General features: G+C 39.7%; 1 protein-coding gene across 22 annotated transcripts in view; it reads left to right on the forward strand.

The window, feature by feature from the left end:
- Nucleotides 1–563: 563 nt before the first annotated feature.
- Nucleotides 564–12,759, forward strand: part of AOPEP (aminopeptidase O (putative)) — a 354,373-nt gene continuing 342,177 nt past the window's right edge. For all 22 annotated transcript variants that reach the window (XR_010407860.1, XR_010407861.1, XR_010407862.1 and 19 more), the window contains exon 1: nt 564–644. The gene's annotated coding sequence lies outside the window, so the exon portion shown is untranslated. The remainder of the gene's footprint in view (nt 645–12,759) is intronic.

Raw genomic sequence — 12,759 nt, forward strand, 5'->3', positions numbered from 1 at the left:
ACTCCAGATCTTGACAAAGCTGACTTCTCAGTTCAACAGGCCTCTTCATAGTTACTTCCTTAACATCTCAAACTAATGGGGCGCCCTCCTTTTTTTTCCTTCCACACACTTCTGATCTCTATGAACGCATATAGATTTGTTGTCATTCAGTGTTTACTTTCTGAACTAGAAAGTAATCTCCAGAAGATTACTGTTTTGTTCACTGCTGTACCCCCCAGATTCCTTTAACACTGCTTGCCCGGCACATAACAGAACTGTAATAAATTGTGGTGGAATGAATATGTACACTACACTCATATATACCAGGAGCAGGGTAAAATAAGGAATAAAAAGTGCACTGTTGTTAATTCGGTAACTTTTTTTTCTTAAATGCCTATAAGATTTTGTAATTAGAAATAACCGGGTAACAGGGTAACCCTACAATCCCCAAACCAAGCCATCCCTGTCAGCCCACGCTCTCCGGCCGCAGCTCCACGCCTGCGCAGACCTCCCCCCGGCGACTCCGCCCAGCTCTTCCGGAGTGGGCGGGCCGGACCGACTGCGGTCCAGGCGCGCTTGGATGACGTCACTAGGCGGGGCCCGGGTAGCCCGTGGTAACCCGGAGTCTGCGGAAGTGGAGACCGGTGGGCAGGCGGCTAAGACAGGTAACCTGTGCGCTCCCTGTTGGGTCCATGCCTTCCTCTTCTTTGGCGCCGCGATGGCGGCTGGCACAGCAGCTTCCCATTGAAGGCGACCGGGAACCCTCCTCAGTCCTCATCTTTCTCCGGTGGGGTCCCCATTCCCTCAGTCCTCCCAGACTCCTGAGGCTGAACCTGTCCTGGGGACTTGGGCTGAGCGGCCACTTCTCTCCGCCTCAGCTCTCGCGGTGCCGATGGGCGATGACTTTCCTCTCCTCCCGTGGCATAGACCCTTCTAAAGCCTGCATTTGCCTCCTTCTTCCTCTCTTGCCTCCAGGCCCACTTCGCCCGCCCCTCTCCACTCCTTGCCCCGCAAGACTCATATCCAGGCTTGTTTAAGGAGATTCAGTTTACGATTCTCTTAATTTCCACTTGCCCTGAAACCCAGGCACCTTCCCTGCTCCTCCAACCGTCTACTTCCCCCCCCCTCCCCCCAGGATCCTTACTGAGAGCACCAAGCTTTGAGTTTTGGTGTCCCTAAAGAGCATTCGTACTGACAGGAGTTTTGCTCCTTAATGCATGTATTTGTTGAGTAAGGAAGTGGCGTAGTAATGTGAAAATCTTTTGTGATAATAAATGATATACATAGGATCCAATCAACTGTTGAGATGGATGGAACTGCTACAGCATTTCATTAAAATGTTCCTTGTTCCTAGCTTTCTTTTTGGTTTTCAAGCAGTGGTAACAAGTACCTTTGCAAAGTTAGCCGTCAAAATAAATAAGCAACAGAACCTCACTAGGAATGTTTAGACAGCAAAAAAAATAATAAAGTTCATCTTGTTGATAAAGTAATATGGGTTATGACAAAACCAACCAGGATAGATATGGGAGGAAAGACAGGATTCTGAAATCTTTGATCCGTTGATGGTTTGGTTTTGTATTTTTTTGTACTTTATGTTCCATTTTTGAATAGAGCGTATCTTCATGTAATTTTGAGAAGCCTGCCTATGGCTTGCTAATTGGTAAGATTAGATTCTTCTAATACTAGGGGGACAAAGTAGAATAAGACTAGGGAATAATAGTCGCTCATTGTTAGCCATCTGCTGTATCTCAGGGACCGTGTTTGATACTTTGCATTTATTTTCTTCTTAGCTCACACAACAACCTTGTGAGTTAGGAATTTTTATCCTCAATTTACACAGAGAAGGAAACTGAGGTTCGGGTATGTGAAGATAACTTGCCAAAAACTTATGGTTACTAAATGGTGGGGCTAGGCTTTAAGTTTAGGTCTATGTATGACTTCAGAGCCTATACCTTTTCTTTCTTTTTTTTTTAATAACTCCATAAACGATCACATTCTAGGCTTTTCACAATAGTCACACATAATTCTATGAGTTTATTCTCTCATCAATCTAAATGATGAGTTTATTCTCCGATCAATCTAAATGATTTATAATATCTTTAGTATTAAGTTGTTATATACCTGGAATTAAAACACCTGGAAAGCTTAATTTATGATCCTCCCCCCCCCCCACTATCCTTATCTGTAAGAATGAGATAAGAGGCAAGCAAGATTGCTCAGTACAACCCTTTTTAGATCCCTCAGGGAATGTGTAATTCTGGATTGTTGAAAGTTTTACCCTTTTAGAGATGGAAATCATACTGATTGTTTTGTATAGAACAATTTTAAATGCCCTAAAAAATTCCTTGCTTTCTTAAACACTAAGTATACTGACATACTTTAACCTTTTCTTATGTCTCAGAGCAGTCATTCTAAGTATCACTTACTGTCCTGTGTTGTGATACAGTGATTTCCTCAGAGCTTTTATTATATATATATATATATTTTTTTTAAGATTTTATTTATTTATTTGAGACAGAGAGAATGAGAGACAGAGAGCATGAGAGGGAGGAGGGTCAGAGGGAGAAGCAGACTCCCTGCCGAGCAGGGAGCCCGATGCGGGACTCGATTCCGGGACTCCAGGATCATGACCTGAGCCGAAGGCAGTCGCTCAACCAACTGAGCCACCCAGGCGCCCAGCTTTTATTATATTTAACTGCACAAGTTGTTTTGCCTTTTGAGTTTGTCTGTATTTTTATGTATTCCATTCCTCAGTGTCACCAGGAGATAGTAAACCATAGTGATTAAAAGCAGGGTTTGGGGAACCACACTTCCATTATTCAGGTCCTAGCTCTACCACTTACTAGTAGCTCAGTGAGCCCAGACAAGGTAGTTGACCCCTCTACACCTCAGTTCCTCATTTGTAAAATGTAAATAATAAGAGTACTTTTCTCAGAAGATTGTTGTGAGGATCAAGTGAGTTAGTGTCTGTAAAGAGCTTAGAACAAATCAGGCGTATAGGAAGAGCCATGTAAGTGTTTGCTAATATTGTTAGTTTGGTTTTGGCCTTATGTATTATTCCTTGAGTGATATTTGATATATGGTATTTATGAGTTTACTGGAGAATTAAATTATCCCAACTAGAGTACCTTCACCTTAGCCATTCTAGGAAAATGCTAATTTATTAAATTTATTTTTGTTGTGTCTTTGAAATGCAATATGCCTTTTGGTTGTAGTGTTTGGAATAGAGACTTCAAATATTTCGTGTTACTATATGTTTCAGAATAATAGGCTTTTAATTTCTGCTTTGAATTTGGGGGATATTTCAGTGGTTTACATTATGGTTTACACATGTATGGGAACCCCCTCTGCTTTTGAATTGAACACCGGTAGGTTTACACATCCATTTATGGTGCCCTGCACAGGGGTAGTGGTGCACTCCTGTCATGATTCTGTGTGGGTAGATGCCTCCTCATAAAACTACCATTATGCATTGGCCACATATAAAGCTATTTTCTCAGTATAATCCTCTTTTTTTTCTCTTCAACAAGCTAAAAAAATTGTCAGCAAAATGAAATAATAATACTTTTTGAATTTGCGAAATATGTACCAATTTTCAAGCATGTGTTTTAAACCAAGTCCAGCTAAGGGTTGATATTGATTCCTTTGTTGTCCATTGTCAGGAACTTGAAAATAAGTGATCTTTTTTTTAAATTTTAGTACCATTAAGGCTGATGCTCCTGTTGAAAGTTGCTGTTGAAAATATAGGTTGTATTTTTAAAAGATATTTTTTTATTGTGATAAAATACTCATAATATAAAATTTACTATTTTAACCCTTTTTAAGCATATACTTCATTGCATTAAGCACATCATTAATCACCATTATCCATTTCCAGAATTTTTTCATCATTCCGAACAGAAGCTCTGCACCCAATAAAAAGCAATTCCCCATTCCCCTCCTCCCACGCCCCAGCCCCTGGTAACCTCTGTTCTACTTTCTGATTTTCCGAATTTGCCTATTGTAGGTGGAGTCGTGCACTATCCTTTTGTATCTATTTCATTTAGTATATTTTCAAGGTTCATCTTTGTTGTAGTAGAGTTCATCCATGTGAGAGCATAGATTAGAATTTCATTCCTTTTTGTGGCTGAATAACATTCTATTGTATATATATAGCATATGCTATACTTTTGATGCATATTGAATTATGCTTCTATATACTCATTTCATATGGTATGAACTTAATACTTGGTGATTTGATTTGTGAGTTTCTAGAGGATGGGGATGGAAATACCAATTGAAATAACAGTTGTTACTGAACAGTGAACAAAATACCTGGTAACAATTTTAAACTGGAGCTTGAGCCTGTATTACAGTGTGGTTGTTCTTCTCACTTAACATTTAGCCTCAATATAGTAAGGAAAATAATAATCATGATAACATTACCTAGTATTTCTTTTTTTTTTAAATTTTTTTTTTAAATTTATTTATTTGACAGAGAGATAGCACAAGTAGGCAGAGCGGCAGGCAGAGGGAAAGGGAGAAGCAGGCTCTCTGCTGAGCAGGGAGCCCGATGTGGGGCTCGATCCCAGGACCCTGGGATCATGACCTGAGCCGAAGGCAGACGCTTAACGACTGAGCCACCCAGGTGCCCCATTACCTAGTATTTCTATAGTGTTTACAGTATGCCAGGCATTATTCCAAGCACTTTACCTGTGAGGTAGGTACTACAGTGTTCTCTTTTACAGATGAAGAAGCTAGGCACAGAGAACTTAAATTAATTGAATTGTTAAAATTTACAAGGCTGGTATGTGATGAAATTGGAATTTGAACCCAGGCTGGGTGGCTCCAGAGTTGATTTATCCTATATTTGGTGTTGACACTTGGCTCAGTATCAATTTTGCAATGTAAATTGTTTTGCCTGCCACATTCTTCCTCTACCCTCTCTTTTTATATCATTTTTAAAATAGAACATTACTTCCGAGCTTAGTAGGCAATGGAAGAGCATCTGAACCCAAATTGTCAAAAGGGTGACAGGAAACTTCTCACTTGGCTGGGGTGATAACATTTGAATGGCATTCAAACTGCATTTTCACAGCTTAGTTCATATTATCTTTCTCTGAGAGCCTGTCTTTGAAAAAGCAGATCCTGAAACGTTTTAAGATCTCATATTGCGTATATATTGTGTTGGTGTTTGATACTGCACAATTCCCACACTCTTTTTCTGTGGGTAAAAAGAGCTTTTTTTTTTTAAAGATTTTATTTATTTATTTATTTGAGAGAGAGAGAGAAACAGCATGAGAGGGGATAGGGTCAGAGGGAGAAGCAGGCTCCCCGCTGAGCCGGGAGCCAGATGTGGGACTCGATCCCAGGACTCCGGGATCATGACCTGAGCCGAAGGCAGTCGCTTAACCAACTGAGCCACCCAGGCGCCCAAAGAGCTTTTTGTTTATAATGTTGTTACTGACTGTCAGAATGGTTTATGGCACATTTATTTTGTTGCTAACTCATTACTCTGTATTGCTTGATTCCTGAAGAAATTATCTTTTGAGATAGCATTTTTAGATACATAATCAATTTCACTATAATTTTTCTTGGCCTTTCCTTTGCTTACATTTTATTTCTTTGACACTTGCAGTTGAAGGTTTACTTTTTGAAACTGATGGGAATTGGGATATGCTTGATAGATTTTGGCAGCAAAGGAGAGACATCTCAGCCTATTTCTTTTGCCCTGATCATGTTTTGCGTGTGTAGCAAGTATGGTGCATATTTGGAGGTGTGAACTGTCTTGAGTAATGTCTGGCAGAAATCAAACTATAGAATGGATGTTAAGGATAGAAAGGGCCCTTAGGTATTTCTCTTATATCCTTCACTCAGCAGTCGGGAATCTGAAGCCTGTGATGATGAAATGATTTGCATATATTCAAACAGAATCCATTTTTAAAAAAGAAATCCAGTGTTGTATGTTCTTTTGAATCATACCTCATTGTGTTTGTGTAGCATCCTTACTTGTAAGAGGAGACTACCTTTTTTTTACTCGTAGGTACTTAATATTCTTCTATATGTTTTAGGTGAGAGAGAATGCCCGGAATTGGATAGGTTGCCAAGAGAATGAACTGATATGATGGATCCAAGTGATATGTAGGTTAAATCAATAGGACTTTGCAATCGTTTATGTGTGGGTGAGAGTAAGAAATCTGGGGTATTTGGGTAACCTGAGTAGATGGTGGTATCATTCACTAGGAAAACTTAGAAGAGGTCGGGACTGGGTGTATGCGTTCAAAGTGACTAGAGCATGGATTGCATAGACATGTGAGAAAAATTGAAGCTAGAGCTGGAGGGTACGCTAGCATCTAGGAAGGGGGAGAAGGAAGCACCAAATCAGTAGGAAGAGATGGAGTGCTATCACAAATACCAAAAGAAGAGAGAATTTTAAGGAGGATATGGTCATGTACATTAATGCTCCAAAATTCAGGACTGGAAGAACCTACTGAAGTTCTTCCAGTAGGGAGTATAGCAAATGACATATAGGGAGTCATTTGCTTCCACTGTGGAGTTTTAGTGGCATGGGAGGGGTGTGCACAGTGGACTGGAAGGGATATGGAGTGACGGGGATAGGGAGGGAAGACAGTTCTTTTAAGGAATTTGGCTGTGTGTGGAGAGAGAAGAGTTGGAGAAAGATATGGAAGTAAGGTAGGGTTTTTGTTCAGTTGTGGTTTTTCCCCCTAAGGAGAGATTGGAACAATCACTTATTTCTGAGGGGAAAAGGGCTGAGAAAGAGGAAGAAGTTGAGGGAAGGCATAGATGATTGATGAAGCAGGGTCCCAGAGGTCAGTGAGAGATGATAGAGTGCAGGCCATGATGAGGGAGTGCTGAGACAGGAAGGACACTTACTCCACCTTCCTGGGAGGGATGGCTTGGGAAGGGTGGGGATAGATATGAATAGGTTTATGGGATGGGGAGGGAATATGTGCAAGTTCTTGTCTGATGGTGGCAAAATTTCTTAAGTGAAGCAGGTAAATTTGCTGATATTGAGTGCTCATTTGGTGAGGTGAGGATTGAGGGGAGAGGTAGAAGTTTGGAATAGTCACTGAGGGGAAAGAACAGGAGTTGAGGGGGTAACTAGAGAGAGACACGAAAGGTTGCCCGCCTGGTAATGCTGGGGGTCCCGTTGAGGTTGGAATCTTGAATATGTAGCATCTGCCTTTGGAATGGTCATGTGATATTTATTTATGTAATAGGTTTTTTTTGTTTGTTTGTTTTTTAGCTTTGATTGAGTTCAGTACACTGAGTTTAGAAGTAGCAAACTTGGGTGATTCAATTGGTTAAAAGTTAGGTTTTATAGAACAGATGTCAGAAGGACGAAAGAGCAAGAGAATTGAGGTTAAAATGTTCTAAGAGTGATTGAAGAAATGAATCACGTTATCCAAAGAAGGCCACAAAACAGATTCTCAACTTAAGAAACATTTATAATTCTCCCTCATAGGAGCTGTCCTGTGCATGGTAGGATGTTTAGCATCCTTGGCCTCTACCTACCAGATGCCGGTAGCCAACCCCGGCAGTTGCAACAATCAAAAATGTCTCCAGACATTGCCAAATGTCCTCTGAGGGGCAAAATCATCCCCCAACTGTAACTTCTGCCCTAGAGCCAGAGGGAGCAGATGCATTGAAGGTAATGGAAAAGTCGAGGGACTAGAGTTTCAATGTAGTAAGAGTTGGTGAGTAAGCAAGAGAAAGTAGGAAGAACAGGAGGGCATGCTCTGATATTAGATTATGGAAATGAAATATTTCAGTGATGGAGCTGTTCCAAGTAATGAAAATGTCAAGAACGGACCATTGGTTTGCTGAGTGGAGTGAAGGCAAAGGTTGTTGGCACTGAGTAGGTAATTTTGGGAGAGGGAAAATAGCCAGCATATAGTGATGGAGCAAGCTGGGAAAGCAGCCGCGGAACAGCCTGAGTTTCTGCAATGAGAACAGAACTAAGACTTTCTGGATGTTTGTTTCCTTACTCTATCCATTAAGTGTTTCTCATCTCTTTTTATAACAGTATCAATTCCCAGATCTTGTACCTCCCTTCTGTGGTATTTTAAAGTTGTGGAATTTATTCAGCTTGGTTTTTGTAGTATTTTTTTTTTTAGGTGAGGAGTTCTTTTTTTGTTTCCTTTTCCATATTTTCTTGATCTGATTTTGTGGTTCTCTACCTCTAAATATATTACTTTTCAAAAGGCCCTGGTTCTGTGCTGTGTGACCTATTTTCAGGGTATTTCTTTTGCATTTGGGCATTTCATTATCAAGTCTGCTCTTTGGCGGAAGTGTCAACATATCCTTAAATCTTACAACTTCTTAGAGATGTTCTTTTCCCTTGCCTTCCCCCACCCCCATTGTCTTCTGTTTTGCTCCTTATTATTTCATATTTATTTTTAAACTGTAACTATATGTATGTATAGTGTTGATGAGAAGTAATTACAGTGGACTCAATAAGCCAGACCATAAACTACTTGTAGAATATGCCTTTGCTTTTTCCTGTGTTCAATAAATCCATACTTCACTGGAACTTTTCTTTTTTTTTACTTTATTTAATGAGCTTACCTTGCATTATTCATCAAGAAAGAGTGGGCACTAACTTCCACCTCTTTTACAAGGCATTAAAAAAAAAATCTTAATCTACAGATATAAGCTGATGTAGGTTTTGTCATTGCAAAATAGGAAGTAAGTAGGTGGCATTAAAAGCCTTGACATTTTTACTTGATTCTTACATGAATTATTTTTTGTGGATGCTGATCTATTTGATCAATATGTTATACTATATTTGATAAAGAATAATAAGTAGCTCTATTAAGGAATGTCTTATGATGGCTAAATCCCCTAATGGTGATTAACAATGATATTTTATGACTTTATTTCCATACTTAAATATGAGGATTTCCAAGAAAAAGATTGATCTGTTACCTCAATAAAAAATGATAACCAGTTTTTCATAAGGATTTGATCTGTTGTGGTGTGTAGGATCTAGCACCTCAAAGGAGAAATGAATTGTTCTCTCCAAACCACAAAAACAGACATTCGTCCTAAATACAAAAGCATGCCAGAAGACAACATTTTTTTTTTAAAGATTTTATTTATTTATTTATTTGAGAGAGAGAGAGAGAGAGAGAAACAGCATGAGAGGGGATAGGGTCAGAGGGAGAAGCAGGCTCCCCGCTGAGCCGGGAGCCAGATGTGGGACTCGATCCCAGGACTCCGGGATCATGACCTGAGCCGAAGGCAGTCGCTTAACCAACTGAGCCACCCAGGCGCCCCAGAAGACAACATTTTATCACAGAAGTTGCGCTTTAAAAAGCAACAGCATTACGTCCCATCCATTGTTCTCTAGTGGCAGATGACACTAAACAATTTTTGTGCTCAGTCTGCAACCACACTCAGTACTTGGACAGATATAGGATTCTTCAGGGGTCACACTGGAGCACATGTATGCCCAAGGACTTTGACTGTTGTTCATAACAAATCATTTTGATTGTGAACATGGCTTAAAGACTTTTCTAATAAAGAGAGTGTTTTAGGTTCTGGAAATACAGTGGTTATGTTGTGTTTAGTCATGTTCTTACAATAATTTAAGAAAATCATATTTTTCACACTTCTTGGTAAATTGTTAATGTTATGCAGTATTTGCAACATTTAACCAGCTTATGGCTAACACTTTAAAAACACATTTCCCTGTTGGTGTTGTTCTGTATTGTTCTCCAGGTTTATTCTATTTCCTTAAGTATATATCAGAGTCTCAAAGAAAAATAAACTGCTTAACCTTACTTTTAAATCTTCCTAATTAATTTTAACATGGGCCCCAATTACGTATGTTCAGTTGTGTGTTCAAGTTGAAAAGGTAATGGAGATCCTGAAGATCTTCTAAAGATACTGAAGCTGTATCAAATGCATTTTCTTATCTTGCTCCCAAATACTATTCCAATTTCTAGGAATTAGTTGAAATCTCTTTTCTTGGGAAGGATGAACTGCATACATGTTCAGTTTACCACTTAGAACCTGATGCCAGGAGTATATTTTAAACCTTAATGAGATGGATTTGAAAGCTATTTATAGAGAATGGGGCACCCATATGTAGTGTGTAAATTCTAGACCTATCTCTCAATGGAGAAATCTCATATATTTATTCCCATGGAGAACCAGAATGTAGATAATGAGATCTGAATGTTGCCAATATTTCTAGAGAATCTAATTTTGCCTGATTTTGCCTTTAGACACAATACTCCTCACCAGAATTGTCTGTAGCTGTAGCCCTGTGACAGTCACCAAATAAATCACTAAATGGAGGGAGCCCATCTTGATTTCTGGCTAAAGAAAATGTTGTTTCCTAAGACAGGAACAGAGGGACCTCTTGCCCTTCCTACAGCTTTCCTGCTGTAGGAAGTATGGTTTCCTATAGAGGATAGAAAGGTTGTTCATGCAGGGTAGGAAGTGGGGACAGTAGGGTCAGACAGAGGCCAGGAGAGGGATGGGAAGGGTGTTCATCTCTGCAGTTGCCAAGAAGGGACAAACTTTTCACTCATACTGCAAGTTTTGAATGATGGGAATTTCTTGAAGATGCTGAGCCGAGTCCTACACAAGAAGCCCTGTAGAAAGTGGTTGGAGCATTTGCCAGATGGAGCCTTTTATTTATTTATTTATTTTCCCCAACATCATTGAACTTCACAGTGAATTCTAAATAGTGCTGGTTGGGAGGAGACCAGAATTAGCTTAAACCACTGGTTCTCAAAGTCTGGTCGCTAGACCAGCAACGTCAGTATCACCTGGAACTTGTTAGAAATGCAAATTCTTAGAGCCCATTAATTGGTATTTTAACAAGATCTTCAGATGATTCATTTCAAGTTTGAAAACCACTGGCTCAGGTAACTCAAAGTGGTTGAGAACGACTTTGCCTAATTGTGGTGTCAAAGTCACAGTGTTGAGAAAGAATGAGTGAAAATGCATTGCATGCTGGAACATCCTTTAATCTTTATTTAGGGATGAAGTTCTTTTTACAGAGTATGCTGTGTTTCAAGTTGAAGGGCAGAAGAGATACTGGTATCTACACTATAGATCTAACAGGCCTGTTGGTGGAGAATACTTGCTGTTCATGGCTGCAGTTTACACTGGAATCTAAATTCTCCCAGACCATAATGGAAGACAACTGTTCACTTTGCCTCCTTTTTCATTTTAAATATTTATCCCTTGATTTTCTTTTTGTACTTTGTGTAGGCAATGACCTGTGGGAATCCTGTTTTCATGGCTTTTTGATAGCAAGAGTTCAAGTAGCTAAATGGTTCAGAAGCATTAGAGTAGAATTACCTAGACGTCTTATTTAAAATGTGGATTATTGGTCCCAGTCACTGGAGATTCTGATTTAAAACATTTGACACAGTGTCTGAGAGTCTGTATTTTTTTTTAAGTAGACTTTTTTTTTTTTTTTTGAGGGGGGAAAGGGCAAAGGAAGAGAGAGAGAGAGAATCTTAAGCAGGCTCCACACCCAGCGAGGAGCCTAATGCAGGGCTTGATCCGATGACCCTGAGATCATCAAGAATTTGACGCTTAACTGACTGAACCACCCAGGTGCCCCCAAGAATCTGTATTTTTAACAAGCACCACCCCCCCTCACCTGCCCCTCACTGGTTCATTCTTAGGCACATGAGCTTCAGACCACATTTTGAGAAACTCTTTATCGGATTACAATTTTACCCTGAGATACAGATGTTTTCCTGAGTTTCTGAAGATACTCACAGATATGAATCTTAATTGCTAGTAATGAAGCTACCTGAATGTTTAATATCCACTGGAGATGCTTGGGATAAAATTCTAGAACTCATGAGTATTCTTCCTAGGTTAAAAATGCCCCTAAAAGACCAGTTTGACAGTGTAACATTATAACACAAAACCAGTCAGATTTAAAAATTTATTCTAAATTCATGTTTTCTGAATAATCCTAGTGAAGCCTGTGTTTACATTTATGGGGCTACATATTAAAACTTCACACAGAAAAGGAATGAACTAAATTGAGAAAATATTGGAAAAGTCTATCTTTTCACAGTCTCCAAGCCACGTGCTAGAAGCCTAAAAGGCATCAAGAGTGTTAAGAAAATACTATGTCAGGGCACCTGAGTGGCTCAGTTGGTTGAGCGACTGCCTTTGGCTCAGGTCATGATCCTGGAGTCCCGGGATCGAGTCCCGCATCGGGCTCCCTGCTCAGCAGGGAGTCTGCTTCTCCCTCTGACCCTCCTCCCTCTCATGCTCTCTGTCTCTCATTCTCTCTGTCTCAAATAAATAAATAAAATCTTAAAAAAAAAAAAAAAAAGAAAATACTATGTCAGTGAGCCTACAGGTTAGTACCCTAAGTTCATTGTGAGGGGAAAGAGGAGATTTACCTAAAATGATTTATGATTTTTTTTTCCTGCATAGAATTATATAAAAAATTGTTTTTTCTAGCATCCAGGAAAATGATTCAAGACCAGGAATTGGGGCAAGAAGCATTTCTCTCTGTCTCTCTCCCTTTCCCCCCTTCCTCCCACCCCCCACTCCCCCCAGTTCTCTTTGGAGAGAGCCTCCTGTTACTGTCTTTTTCTGTGCTTCACTACCCAAGATTCAGTTAATGCTTCTTGAAGTGGATAAGAATAAAGGCAGTGGCATGTGATTGTTTCACCTATTTAGGATAGATAACTACAAAAAGAGGTAGTCCCCCTTTGCAGTGAGAAAAGGAAGTTAAAAAAAAAAAAGTGATTAAATATTTTAGTGTCTTCAATGTGGTTTTTTTGGAGG

This window comes from Mirounga angustirostris, unplaced genomic scaffold, assembly GCF_029215605.1.
Source record: "Mirounga angustirostris isolate CCGP_5_RB_7025 unplaced genomic scaffold, mMirAng1.0.hap1 SCAF_15, whole genome shotgun sequence".
NCBI classification, from domain to species: Eukaryota; Metazoa; Chordata; class Mammalia; order Carnivora; family Phocidae; genus Mirounga; species Mirounga angustirostris.